At 41.7% G+C, this 15792-nt stretch overlaps 1 protein-coding gene across 1 annotated transcript in view; it reads right to left on the minus strand.

Annotated features, from left to right (window-relative positions):
- The window catches only part of LOC139760195 (dnaJ homolog subfamily C member 10-like), a 590762-nt gene that overhangs the window by 164726 nt on the left and 410244 nt on the right, over window positions 1-15792 (minus strand). The gene's annotated exons all lie outside the window — the stretch shown is intronic.

Here is a 15792-nt window from a genome sequence, read left to right on the forward strand (position 1 = left end):
AAAAATATATCTTCTCCAAACTCATCATGATAAACTCTGCACTGCAAATCGTAAATGGCCCTAAGGAACAAGATTGAAATGATGATAATTCAACTCTGTCAAGTTGAGATGAGTTAATAATGGATATATGAGCACACATTGGTGGGTTTTCTGTATATGCTAAACTTAAACTTGTTTCCTTGTCTATGGATCATGCAATCTAAAAATGGTAACAACATTATTTTCATTTTCTACAGTAAATTTGATGGAAGGTTCTAAATTGTTAAGTAAGGGGAGAAATATTTGTAAATTTTCATTTGTTAGCCAAACACAAAGAACATAATCTACATACCTAAACCAAATTGCATGAGAAGGTAAGACATCCTTTAGTAATTTTGTTTAAAAAAATTCCATATAAAGATTACTTAGTACAGGTGAAAGGGGGTTACCCATTGCCATACCAAATTTTTGAGCATAATAATCTCCATTAAATTGAAAAACACAGTCTTTTATACACAATTTCATCAGTTCAATGAAAGCAGACTTTGGGACAGGTAAATGAATACCATCCAAGACATCAAATAAATATTCTAAAAGGTCATCAACTGGAACTTTAGTGAAAAGTGAGGAAACATCAAAGCTAACTAGTTTGAAATCAAAATTAACATTCATATTGTTTAGCTTGCTGACTAAATCTACATTGTTAATGATATTAGAATTTGATACCTTACCCACTAAAGGGCTTAATAAAGTGCCTTGTGGAAACTGTGATAAACTGTGATCTTTCTGTTAGACTTAAGCAACATAAATATAGTATAAGAACACGACAAGAATGAAATGCCTTGTTTAATCACATTAAGAACTATGATCATTGTACTGACTGGAGTAACGCTATCTCAGTTATTAACTCTAACTCTATTACCAGGAGAAATATCATTGAATCTTCTATTGTCAAATACACAAAGAATTATAATCTTAATATTAGTGATGGTCTACACAAATTAGATAACTTTATTGTTGATGAAATTTGTAAAATGATAAGTTTATGAATGCTCGTTGTATGTTTTGGACAATCACATGTTTACCAAATGGCGTCCTAGCTTCGTCTCTTCGATGTATATCAACTGACTTATATTTCTCTCTTGTGTCTCCAGTGATGATGTGATTATTACACGAAAGTGCACCTGGGAACTTTTCACATTTCATTTTCCCTGTGGACTCATAGGAATATCTTGATCACGCGCAAAATTGTGATCCTTTCCAACATATATATGGATGTGCTGGAAATGAGATGTTTGAGGACAATATGTGGTGTGAGGTGCTTTTATCGAGAAAGTAATAATAGGGTAAGAGATGTGTGGTAATAAAATGGTTTGGTCACATGGAGAGAGCATGAGTGAGGAAAGATTGACCAAGAGAATATATGTGTCAGAGGTGGAGGGAACGAAGAGAAGTGGGAGACCAAATTGGAGGTGGAAAGATGGAGTGAAAAAGATTCTGAGTGATCGGGGCCTGATCATGCAGGAGGGTGAAAGGCTTGCAAGGAATAGAGTGAATTGGAACGATGTCGTATACCGGTGTCGATGTGCTGTCAATAGATTGAACCAGGGCGTGTGAGGCGTCTGGGGGTAAACCATGGAAAGTTCTGCAGGGCCTGGATGTGGAAAGGGAACTGTGGTTTCAGTGCATTATACATGACAGCTAGAGACTGAGTGTGAATGAATGTGGCATTTGTTGTCTTTTTTTAGTGCTACCTTACGCACATGCGGGAGGGAGGGGATTGTTATTTCATGTGTGGCGGGGTGGCGATGGGAATGAATAAAGGCAAGCAGTATGAATTATGTAAATGTGTATATATGTATGTCTGTGTGTGTATATATATGTGTACGTTGAGATGTATAGGTATGTATATTTGTGCGTGTTGACATGTATGTACATACATGTGTATGTGGGTGAGTTGGGCCATTCTTTCATCTGTTTCCTTACAGTACCTCGCTAACGCGGGAGACAGTGACAAAGCAAAATAGAAGAGATAGATATATATATACGTATGTAAGTAGGAGAGATGGCCAGAGAGCGTTATTGGATTGTGTTTTAACTGATAGGCAAGCAAAATAGAGACTTTTGGATATTAATGTACTAAGAGGTGCAACTGGAGGGATGTCTGATCATTATCTTGTGGAGGCAAAGGTGAAGATTTATAGAGGTTTTCAGAAAAGAAGAGAGAATGTTGGGTTGAAGAGAGTGGTGAGAGTAAGTGAGCTTGGGAAGGAGACGTTTGTGAGGAAGTACTAGAAGAGACTAAGTGCATGATGAAAAGGTGAGAGCAAAGGAAGTAAGGGGAGTGGGGGAGGAATGGGATGAATTTAGAGAAGCAGTGATGACTTGTGCAAAAGATGCTTGTGGCATGAGAAGTGTGGGAGGTGGTCAGATTAGAAAGGGTAGTGAGTGGTGGGATCAAGAAGTAAGGTTATTAGTGAAAGAGAAGAGAGAGTCATTTGGACGAGTTTTGCATGGAAATAGTACAAATAACTGGGAGATTTATAAAAGAATGAGGCAGGAGGTCAAGACAAAGGTGCAAGAGGTGAAAAACAGGGCAAATGAGAATTGGGGTGAGAGAGTATCATTAAATTTTAGGGGGAATAAAAAGATATTTTGGAAGGAGGTAAATAAAGTGCATAAGAAAAGAGAACAAATGGGAATATAGGTGAAGGGGGCTAATGGGGAGGTGATAACAAGTTGTGGTGATGTGAGAACATTTGAAGGTTTGTTGAATGTGTTAGATGATAAAGTGTCAGATATAAGGTGTTTTGGTTGAGGTGGTTTGCGAAGTGTGAGGGTTAGGGAGAATGATTTGATAAACAGAGAAGAGGTAGTAAAAGCTCTGAGAAAGATGAAAGCCAGCAAGGCAGTGGGTTTGGATGGTACTGCAGTGGAATTTATTATAAAAGGGGTGACTGTGTTGTTGACTGGTTGGTAAGGATATCTAATGTATGTGTGACTCATGGTGGGGTGCCTGAGGATTGGCGGAATGCATGCATAGTGCCATTGTAAAATGGCAAAGGGGATAAAGATTATTATTTCTTTTTTTTTTATTATACTTTGTCGCTGTCTCCCGCGTTTGCGAGGTAGCGCAAGGAAACAGACGAAAGAAATGGCCCAACCCACCCCCATACACATGTATATACATACGTCCACACACGCAAATATACATACCTACACAGCTTTCCATGGTTTACCCCAGACGCTTCACATGCCTTGATTCAATCCACTGACAGCATGTCAACCCCGGTATACCACATCGCTCCAGTTCACTCTATTCCTTGCCTCCTTTCACCCTCCTGCATGTTCAGGCCCCGATCACACAAAATCTTTTTCACTCCATCTTTCCACCTCCAATTTGGTCTCCCTCTTCTCCTCGTTCCCTCCACCTCCGACACATATATCCTCTTGGTCAATCTTTCCTCACTCATTCTCTCCATGTGCCCAAACCACTTCAAAACACCCTCTTCTGCTCTCTCAACCACGCTCTTTTTATTTCCACACATCTCTCTTACCGTTACGTTACTCACTCGATCAAACCACCTCACACCACACATTGTCCTCAAACATCCAGCACATCAATCCTCCTGCGCACAACTCTATCCATAGCCCACGCCTCGCAACCATACAACATTGTTGGAACCACTATTCCTTCAAACATACCCATTTTTGCTTTCCGAGATAATGTTCTCGACTTCCACACATTCTTCAAGGCCCCCAGAATTTTCGCCCCCTCCCCCATCCTATGATCCACTTCCGCTTCCATGGTTCCATCCGCTGCCAGATCCACTCCCAGATATCTAAAACACTTCACTTCCTCCAGTTTTTCTCCATTCAAACTCACCTCCCAATTGACTTGACCCTCAACCCTACTGTACCTAATAACCTTGCTCTTATTCACATTTACTCTTAACTTTCTTCTTCCACACACTTTACCAAACTCAGTCACCAGCTTCTGCAGTTTCTCACATGAATCAGCCACCAGCACTGTATCATCAGCGAACAACAACTGACTCACTTCCCAAGCTCTCTCATCCCCAACAGACTTCATACTTGCCCCTCTTTCCAAAACTCTTGCATTCACCTCCCTAACAACCCCATCCATAAACAAATTAAACAACCATGGAGACATCACACACCCCTGCCGCAAACCTACATTCACTGAGAACCAATCACTTTCCTCTCTTCCTACACGTACACATGCCTTACATCCTCGATAAAAACTTTTCACTGCTTCTAACAACTTTCCTCCCACACCATATATTCTTAATACCTTCCACAGAGCATCTCTATCAACTCTATCATATGCCTTCTCCAGATCCATAAATGCTACATACAAATCCATTTGCTTTTCTAAGTATTTCTTACATACATTCTTCAAAGCAAACACCTGATCCACACATCCTCTACCACTTCTGAAACCACACTGCTCTTCCCCAATCTGATGCTCTGTACATGCCTTCACCCTCTCAATCAATACCCTCCCATATAATTTACCAGGAATACTCAACAAACTTATACCTCTGTAATTTGAGCACTCACTCTTATCCCCTTTGCCTTTGTACAATGGCACTATGCACGCATTCCGCCAATCCTCAGGCACCTCACCATGAGTCATACATACATTAAATAACCTTACCAACCAGTCAACAATACAGTCACCCCCTTTTTTAATAAATTCCACTGCAATACCATCCAAACCTGCTGCCTTGCCGGCTTTCATCTTCCGCAAAGCTTTTACTACCTCTTCTCTGTTTACCAAATCATTTTCCCTAACCCTCTCACTTTGCACACCACCTCGACCAAAACACCCTATATCTGCCACTCTATCATCAAACACATTCAACAAACCTTCAAAATACTCACTCCATCTCCTTCTCACATCACCACTACTTGTTATCACCTCCCCATTTGCGCCCTTCACTGAAGTTCCCATTTGCTCCCTTGTCTTACGCACTTTATTTACCTCCTTCCAGAACATCTTTTTATTCTCCCTAAAATTTAATGATACTCTCTCACCCCAACTCTCATTTGCCCTTTTTTTCACCTCTTGCACCTTTCTCTTGACCTCCTGTCTCTTTCTTTTATACATCTCCCACTCAATTGCATTTTTTCCCTGCAAACATCGTCCAAATGCCTCTCTCTTCTCTTTCACTAGTACTCTTACTTCTTCATCCCACCACTCACTACCCTTTCTAATCAACCCACCTCCCACTCTTCTCATGCCACAAGCATCTTTTGCGCAATCCATCACTGATTCCCTAAATACATCCCATTCCTCCCCCACTCCCCTTACTTCCATTGTTCTCACCTTTTTCCATTCTGTACTCAGTCTCTCCTGGTACTTCCTCACACAGGTCTCCTTCCCAAGCTCACTTACTCTCACCACCCTCTTCACCCCAACATTCACTCTTCTTTTCTGAAAACCCATACAAATCTTCACCTTAGCCTCCACAAGATAATGATCAGACATCCCTCCAGTTGCACCTCTCAGCACATTAACATCCAAAAGTGTCTCTTTCGCATGCCTGTCAATTAACACGTAATCCAATAACGCTCTCTGGCCATCTCTCCTACTTACATAAGTATACTTATGTATATCTCGCTTTTTAAACCAGGTATTCCCAATCATCAGTCCTTTTTCAGCACATAAATCTACAAGCTCTTCACCATTTCCATTTACAACACTGAACACCCCATGTATACCAATTATTCCCTCCACTGCCACATTACTCACCTTTGCATTCAAATCACCCATCACTATAACCCGGTCTCGTGCATCAAAACCACTAACACACTCATTCAGCTGCTCCCAAAACACTTGCCTCTCATGATCTTTCTTCTCATGCCCAGGTGCATATGCACCAATAATCACCCACCTCTCTCCATCAACTTTCAGTTTTACCCATATTAATCGAGAATTTACTTTTTTACACTCTATCACATACTCCCACAACTCCTGTTTCAGGAGTATTGCTACTCCTTCCCTTGCTCTTGTCCTCTCACTAACCCCTGACTTTACTCCCCAGACATTCCCAAACCACTCTTCCCCTTTACCCTTGAGCTTCGTTTCACTCAGAGCCAAAACATCCAGGTTCCTTTCCTCAAACATACTACCTATCTCTCCTTTTTTCACATCTTGGTTACATCCACACACATTTAGGCACCCCACTCTGAGCCTTCGAGGAGGATGAGCACTCCCCGCGTGACTCCTTCTTCCGTTTCCCATTTTAGAAAGTTAATACAAGGAGGGGAGGATTTCTGGCCCCCCGCTCCCGTCCCCTCTAGTCGCTTTCTACGACACGCGAGGAATACGTGGGAAGTATTCTTTCACCCCTATCCCCAGGGATAATATACATATATATATACATATACACACACACACACACATACGCACATATACATGTCCTATACGTATGATATATGACCGAGTATATCACTTAGGTATAACGACCGTCTACATATCTAGTCACAAATGCATTTGTGGAGAGTATATTGACAAACGAGAGCACAACACACGACATACTAACACTCTAACCACTCGTGCATAAGAAAAGAGAACAAATGGGAATATAGGTGAAGGGGGCTAATGGGGAGGTGATAAAAAGTTGTGGCGATGTGAGAACATTTGAAGGTTTGTTGAATGTGTTAGATGATAAAGTGTCAGATATAAGGTGTTTTGGTTGAGGTGGTTTGCGAAGTGTGAGGGTTAGGGAGAATGATTTGGTAAACAGAGAAGAGGTAGTAAAAGCTCTGAGAAAGATGAAAGCCAGCAAGGCAGTGGGTTTGGATGGTACTGCAGTGGAATTCATTATAAAAGGGGTGACTGTGTTGTTGACTGGTTGGTAAGGATATCTAATGTATGTGTGACTCATGGTGGGGTGCCTGAGGATTGCATGCATAGTGCCATTGTAAAATGGCAAAGGGGATAAAGATGAGTGCTCAAATTACAGAGGTATAAGTTTATTGAGCATTCTGGGGAAATTGTATGGGAGGGTGTTGATTGAGAGGGTGAATGTATGGACAGAACATCAGATTGGGAAGAGCAGTGTGGTTTCAGAAGTGGTTGAGGATGTGTGGATCAGGGGTTTGCTTTGAAGAATGTATGTGAGAAATACTTAGAAAAACAAATGGATTTGTATGTTGCATTTATGGATCTGGAGAAGGCATATGAAGGTATTAAGAATATATGGTGTGGAAGGCAAATTGTTAGAAGCAGTGAAAAACGTTTTATCGAGGATGTATGGCATCTGTATGAGTAGGAAGAGAGGAAAGTGATTGGTTCTCAGTGAATGCCGGTTTGTGGCAGGGGTGCTTGATGTCTTCATGGATGTTTAATTTGTGTATGGCTGGGGTTGTTAGGGAGGTGAATATGAGAGTTTTGGAGAGAGGGGCAAGCATGCAGTCTGTTGTGGATGAGAGCGGTTGGGAAGCGAGTCAGTTGCTGCTTGCTGATGATGCAGCGCTGGTGGCTGATTCGGGTGAGAAACTGCAGAAGCTGGTGATTGAGTTTGTAAAGTGTGTGAAAGAAGAAAGCTGAGAGTATATGGGAATAAGAGCAAGGTTATTAGGTACAGTAGGGTTGAGGGACAAGTCAATTGGGAGGTAAGTTTGAATGGAGAAAAACTGGAGGAAGAAGAGTTTTAGATATCTTGGAGTGGATTTGGCAGCAGATGGAACCATGGAAGCGGAAGCGAGTCACTGAGTGGGGGAGGGGGTGAAAGTTCTGGGAGCGTTGAAAAATGTGTGGAAGGCGAGAACATTATCTCTGAGAGCAAAAATGGGTATGTTTGAAGGAATAGTGGTTCCAACAATGTTATACGATTGTGAGGCGTGGGCTATAGAATAGTGCGGAGGAGGGTGGGTGTGTTGGAAATGAGATGTTTGAGGACAATATGTGGTGTGAGGTGGTATGATCGAGTAAGTAATGAAAGGGTAAGTAATGAAAGTGGTAATAAAAAGAGTGTGGTTGAGAGAGCAGAAGAGGGTGTTTTGAAATGGTTTGGCCACATGGAGAGAATGAGTGAGGAAAGATTGACAAAGAGGATATATGTGTCAGAGGTGCAGGGAACGAAGAGAAGTGGGAGACCAAATTGGAGGTGGAAAGATGGAGTGGAAGGATTTTGAGTGATCCGGGCCTGAACATGCAGGAAGGTGAAATGCGTGCAAGGAATAGAGTGAATTAGAACGATGTGGTATATCAGGGTCAATGTGCTGTCAATGGATTGAACCAGGGCATGTGAAGCATCTGGTGTAAACCATGGAAAGTTTTGTGGGGTCTGGATGTAGAAAGGGAGCTGTGGTTTTGGTGTATTATACATGACAGCTAAAGACTGACTGCGAACAAATGTGGCCTTTGTTGTCTTTCCCTAGCACTACCTTGTGCGCATGCAGGGGGGGGAGGGGGTTGTCATTACATGTGTTGTGGGGTGGTCATGGGAATGAATAAAGGTAGCAAGTATGAATTATATACATGTGTATATATGTATATGTCTGTGTATGTATATATATGTATATGTTAAAAGGTGAGTAATGTGGCAGTTGAGGGAATAATTGGTATACATGGGGTGTTCAGTGTTGTAAATGGAAATGGTGAAGAGCTTGTAGATTCATGTGCTGAAAAAGGACTGATGATTGGGAATACCTGGTTTAAAAAGCGAGATATAAATAAGTATACTTATGTAAGTAGGAGAGATGGCCAGAGAGCGTTATTGGATTACGTGTTAATTGACAGGCGTGCGAAAGAGAGACTTTTGGATGTTAATGTGCTGAGAGGTGCAACTGGAGGGATGTCTGATCATTATCTTGTGGAGGCTAAGGTGAAGATTTGTATGGGTTTTCAGAAAAGAAGAGTGAATGTTGGGGTGAAGAGGGTGGTGAGAGTAAGTGAGCTTGGGAAGGAGACTTGTGTGAGGAAGTACCAGGAGAGACTGAGTACAGAATGGAAAAAGGTGAGAACAATGGAAGTACGGGGAGTGGGGGAGGAATGGGATGTATCTAGGGAATCAGTGATGGATTGCGCAAAAGATGCTTGTGGCATGAGAAGAGTGGGAGGTGGGTTGATTAGAAAGGGTAGTGAGTGGTGGGATGAAGAAGTAAGAGTATTAGTGAAAGAGAAGAGAGAGGCATTTGGACGATTTTTGCAGGGAAAAAATGCAATTGAGTGGGAGATGTATAAAAGAAAGAGACAGGAGGTCAAGAGAAAGGTGCAAGAGGTGATAAAAAGGGCAAATGAGAGTTGGGGTGAGAGAGTATCATTAAATTTTAGGGAGAATAAAAAGATGTTCTGGAAGGAGGTAAATAAAGTGCGTAAGACAAGGGAGCAAATGGGAACTTCAGTGAAGGGCGCAAATGGGGAGGTGATAACAAGTAGTGGTGATGTGAGAAGGAGATGGAGTGAGTATTTTGAAGGTTTGTTGAATGTGTTTGATGATAGAGTGGCAGATATAGGGTGTTTTGGTCGAGGTGGTGTGCAAAGTGAGAGGGTTAGGGAAAATGATTTGGTAAACAGAGAAGAGGTAGTAAAAGCTTTGCGGAAGATGAAAGCCGGCAAGGCAGCAGGTTTGGATGGTATTGCAGTGGAATTTATTAAAAAAGGGGTGAATGTATTGTTGACTGGTTGGTAAGGTTATTTAATGTATGTATGACTCATGGTGAGGTGCCTGAGGATTGGCGGAATGCGTGCATAGTGCCATTGTACAAAGGCAAAGGGGGTAAGAGTGAGTGCTCAAATTACAGAGGTATAAGTTTGTTGAGTATTCCTGGTAAATTATATGGGAGGGTATTGATTGAGAGGGTGAAGGCATGTACAGAGCATCAGATTGGGGAAGAGCAGGTGGTTTCAGAAGTGGTAGAGGATGTGTGGATCAGGTGTTTGCTTTGAAGAATGTATGTGAGAAATACTTAGAAAAGCAAATGGATTTGCATGTAGCATTTATGGATCTGGAGAAGGCATATGATAGAGTTGATAGAGATGCTCTGTGGAAGGTATTAAGAATATATGGTGTGGGAGGCACGTTGTTAGAAGCAGTGAAAAGTTTTTATCGAGGATGTAAGGCATGTTTACGTGTAGGAAGAGAGGAAAGTGATTGGTTCTCAGTGAATGTAGGTTTGCGGCAGGGGTGTGTGATGTCTCCATGGTTGTTTAATTTGTTTATGGATGGGGTTGTTAGGGAGGTGAATGCAAGAGTTTTGGAAAGAGGGGCAAGTATGAAGTCTGTTGGGGATGAGAGAGCTTGGGAAGTGAGTCAGTTGTTGTTCGCTGATGATACAGCGCTGGTGGCTGATTCATGTGAGAAACTGCAGAAGCTGGTGACTGAGTTTGGTAAAGTGTGTGGAAGAAGAAAGTTAAGAGTAAATGTGAATAAGAGCAAGGTTATTAGGTACAGTAGGGGTGAGGGTCAAGTCAATTGGGAGGTGAGTTTGAATGGAGAAAAACTGGAGGAAGTGAAGTGTTTTAGATATCTGGGAGTGGATCTGGCAGCGGATGGAACCATGGAAGCGGAAGTGGATCATAGGGTGGGGGAGGGGGCGAAGATTCTGGGAGCCTTGAAGAATGTGTGGAAGTCGAGAACATTATCTTGGAAAGCAAAAATGGGTATGTTTGAAGGAATAGTGGTTCCAACGATGTTGTATGGTTGCGAGGCGTGGGCTATGGATAGAGTTGTGCGCTGGAGGATGGATGTGCTGGAAATGAGATGTTTGAGGACAATGTGTGGTGTGAGGTGGTTTGATCGAGTAAGTAACGTAAGGGTAAGAGAGATGTGTGGAAATGAAAAGAGCGTGGTTGAGAGAGCAGAAGAGGGTGTTTTGAAATGGTTTGGGCACATGGAGAGAATGAGTGAGGAAAGATTGACCAAGAGGATATATGTGTCGGAGGTGGAGGGAACGAGGAGAAGAGGGAGACCAAATTGGAGGTGGAAAGATGGGGTGAAAACAATTTTGTGTGATCGGGGCCTGAACATGCAGGAGGGTGAAAGGAGGGCAAGGAATAGAGTGAATTGGAGCGATGTGGTATACCGGGGTTGACGTGCTGTCAGTGGATTGAATCAAGGCATGTGAAGCGTCTGGGGTAAACCATGGAAAGCTGTGTAGGTATGTATATTTGCGTGTGTGGACGTATGCATATACATGTGTATGGGGGGGGGGTTGGGCCATTTCTTTCGTCTGTTTCCTTGCGCTACCTCGCAAACGCGGGAGACAGCGACAAAGCAAAAAAAAAAAAAAAATGTATAGGTACGTATATGCGCGTTTGTGGACGTGTATGTATATACATGTGTGTGTGGTTGGGTTGGGCCATTCTTTCATGTGTTTCCTTGCGCTACCTCACTAATGTGGAAGGCAGCAATAAAGTATAATAAATAAAAATAAAAAAAATATATACATATATACACACATATATATTCATACTTGCTCACCTTTATCCCTTCCAGCGCCACCCCTTGCAAAAGCGAGGCAGTGCCAAGAAACAGCCAAAGAAAGGCTACATCAGTTCACACTCATTCTTAAGGTGTCATGTGCATTGTATCAAAACCACAGCTCCCTATCCCCAGCTAGACCTCACAAACCTTTCCATAGTTTACCCTGGACCTTTCACATGCCCTGGTTCAGTCTATTGACAGCATGTCAACCCCAGTATACCATATCATTCCAATGCACTTCATTCTATGCATGCCTTTCACCCTTTTTCTTTTCACTGTTCATCAGTTTACCACATTAGGAGCTAGTGCCAGGAACTGATAAAGAAAGACTGCATGTAATCAGATCATTTCTCTAGCCACCACATGTAATACACTTAAATCACAACTCCCTATCGAAAGCCAAGCCCCACATACCTTTCTTAGGTTTACCCTAAAGGCTTCACATGCCCTGTACAGTCAACTGACAACATGTCAATTCCTATAAACCACATTGTTTCTTTCATCCTCATGCACGTTCAGGCTCCGATAACTCAAAAAATTTTTCATCCCATTCTTCTATTTCCAATTTTGTTTCCCTGTTCTCCTTGTTCACTCTAATTTTAACATATATATTCTCTTTGTTAATATTTCTTCACTCATTCTCTATATATCTCCAAAGCATTTCAGCATACCCTCTTCTGCTCTCTCAAATACACTTTTTATTACCACACCTCTTTCATCCCCTTACATTACTGACTTGATCAAACCACCTCATCCTGCATACTGTCCTTGACCTTTTCATTTCCAACACACCCACCCTCCTCCACACATTCTTATCTGCAGCCCATGCCTCATATCCATATATTCATGTTGGGACTACTGTACTTTTAAACATCCCATTTTTGCCCTCCCAAATTACAATCTTTCTCTCTACACATTCTTCAGTTCTCCCAGAACATCCATCCTATGTATCACTTCTACTTCCATAGCTCCACTTGCTGCCATGTTCATTCCCAGGTATCTAAAAAACATTTTTCTTCCTCCAGTTTTTCTACATTCAGACTTGCACCTTAACTAACTTGTCCCCTAACATGCAAAACCTAACAATCTTACCTTTATTTACATTTACTCTCAACTTCCTTCTTTCATATCACCTTCCAAACTCGGTCACAAACTTCTGCAGCTCTAACTCGAACCTGCCACCAGTACTGTATCATTAGCAAACAAGAACCGACTTACTACACAGGACTTCTTATCCCCTGCAGAATGCATATTGCCCTTCTCTCCAAAACTCTTGTATTTACCTGCTTAACCACTCCATCCATATATAAATCAAACAACCAGGTGACATCACACACTCCTGCTGTAGAGCAACCTTCAATTGGAATCATTCACTCTCCTCTCTTACTACTTGTACACATACCTTACACCCTTGATAGAAACTTCTTAGTGTTTCTAGTAGCTTTTCTCCCACACCATATATCCTTAAAACCTTCCACAAAGCATCTCTATCAACTTTATAATACATTTCCTCCATATCCATAAATGTGACATGCAAATGTATCCATTTCTCTAAGCATTTCTCACACATATGCTTCAATGCAAACTTCAGATCCATATATCCTCATCTACTTCCGAAACAACACTGTTCCTCCTCAGTCTCTTGCTCTGTACATGCCTTCACTCTCTTTCACTATCCTACCCAACAGCTTTAGAGGTACACTCAACAAAATTACATCTCCGCAGATTGAACGCTCACCTTTATCCATCTTGCCTTTATACCATGGCACTATACATAACCAATCCTCATGCACCTCACCATGATAAATACAAACAAAAATCTTAGCTACTGAATCAACAAGTCATCCCATTTCCTAATAAATTCAACAGCAATGCCATCTACCCCAGCCGCCGTGTTGCATTTACACAGTAGAGGAGATGTGGATTACTTAAAAGCACACTACTCGAGATTGAACATAAACAAATTCTACAAATTATGAAGAGAACTTGTAATATTTCAAAATCATCATGGATGAATAGGAGAATAGAAAGACTAATTCGTCAAAAAAAGAAAACATAAGAAATTCAAATCAATGGGAACCATTGAAAATCACCAAGAATTAATCAAAATCCAAAGAGAATATAAGAAGGTCATAAGACAAGAGTAAATGCGAGGAAGTATGGCAAATGGCTGGGAGAAGTATAAAAGAAAGCAGCAGGAGGTCAAGAGGAAGGTGCAAGAGGTGAAAAAGAGACCAAATGAGAGTTGGGGTGAGAGAGTATCATTAAAATTTAGGAAGAAGAAAAAGATGTTTTGGAAGGAGGTAAATAAATTGCGTAAGACAAGAGAACAAATGGGAACATCAGTGAAGGAAGCAAATGGGGAAATAATAACAAGTAGTGATGAAGTGATAAGGAGAGGGAGAGTATTTTGAAGGTTTGTTGAATGTGTTCGATGATAGAGTGGCAGATATAGGGTGTTTTGGTCAGGGTGGTGTGTGAAGTGAGGTCAGGGAGAATGGTTTGGTAGACAGACAAGTGGTAGTAAAAGCTTTGTGGAAGAAGAAAGCTGGCAAGGCGGCAAGTTTGGATGGTACTGCAGTGGAATCTATTAAAAAAGGGGTGACTGTGTTGTTGGCTGGTTGGTAAGGATATTCAATGTATGTATGGATCATGGTAAAGTGCCTGAGAACTGGTGGAATGAATGCATAGTGCCATTCTACAAAGGCAAAGGGGATAAAAGGAAGTGTTTGAATTACAGAGGTACAAGTTTGTTGAGCATTCCTGGGAAATTATATGGGAGGGTATTGATTGAGAGGGTAAAGGCATGTAGAGAGCATCAGATGGGAGAAGAGCAGTGTAGTTTCAGAAGTGGTAGAGGATGTGTGGATCAGATGTTTGCCTTGAGGAATGTATGTGAGAAATATTTAGAAAAACAGATGGATTTGTATGAGGCATTCATGGATCTGGAGAAGGCATATGATAAGGTGGATAGAGATATTTGTGGAAGGATAGGAGCGGGGGCGAGGGTTCTGGGAGCATTGAGGAATGTGTGGAAAGTGAGAACATTATCATGGAGAGCAAAAATGAGTATGTTTGAAGGAATAGTGGTTCCAACTATGTTATATGGTTGTGAGGCATGTGCTATAGATAGGGATGTGCGGAGGAGGGTGGATGTATATGTATGTATATGTTGAAAAGTATATGTATGTATATATGTGCATGTGGGCTTTATGTATATACATATATATGGGTGGGTTGGGCCATTCCTCATCTGTTTCCTTGCACTACCTCGCTAATGCGTGAAACAGTGATTAAGAATAATAATAATAATAATAATAATAATAATAATAATAATAATAATAATAATAATTTATTTATATTTTATTTTATTATAATTTGTCGCTGTCTCCCGCGTTTGCGAGGTAGCGCAAGGAAACAGACGAAAGAAATGGCCCAACCCCCCCCATACACATGTATATACATACGTCCACACACGCAAATATACATACCTACACAGCTTTCCATGGTTTACCCCAGATGCTTCACATGCCTTGCTTCAATCCACTGACAGCACGTCAACCCTGGTATACCACATCGATCCAATTCACTCTATTCCTTGCCCTCCTTTCACCCTCCTGCATGTTCAGGCCCTGATCACACAAAATCTTTTTCACTCCATCTTTCCACCTCCAATTTGGTCTCCCTCTTCTCCTTGTTCCCTCCACCTCCGACACATATATCCTCTTGGTCAATCTTTCCTCACTCATCCTCTCCATGTGCCCAAACCACTTCAAAACACCCTCTTCTGCTCTCTCAACCACGCTCTTTTTATTTCCACACATCTCTCTTACCCTTACGTTACTCACTCGATCAAACCACCTCACACCACACATTGTCCTCAAACATCTCATTTCCAGCACATCCATCCTCCTGCGCACAACTCTATCCATAGCCCACGCCTCGCAACCATACAACATTGTTGGAACCACTATTCCTTCAAACATACCCATTTTTGCTTTCCTAGATAATGTTCTCGACTTCCACACATTCTTCAAGGCCCCCAGGATTTTCGCCCCCTCCCCCACCCTATGATCCACTTCCGCTTCCATGGTTCCATCCGCTGCCAGATCCACTCCCAGATATCTAAAACACTTCACTTCCTCCAGTTTTTCTCCATTCAAACTCACCTCCCAATTGACTTGACCCTCAACCCTACTGTACCTAATAACCTTGCTCTTATTCACATTTACTCTTAACTTTCTTCTTCCACACACTTTTCCAAACTCAGTCACCAGCTTCTGCAGTTTCTCACATGAATCAGCCACCAGCGCTGTATCATCAGCGAACAACAACTGACTCACTTCCCAAG

This window comes from Panulirus ornatus, chromosome 35 (assembly GCF_036320965.1).
Source record: "Panulirus ornatus isolate Po-2019 chromosome 35, ASM3632096v1, whole genome shotgun sequence".
In the NCBI taxonomy this organism is placed as follows: Eukaryota; Metazoa; Arthropoda; class Malacostraca; order Decapoda; family Palinuridae; genus Panulirus; species Panulirus ornatus.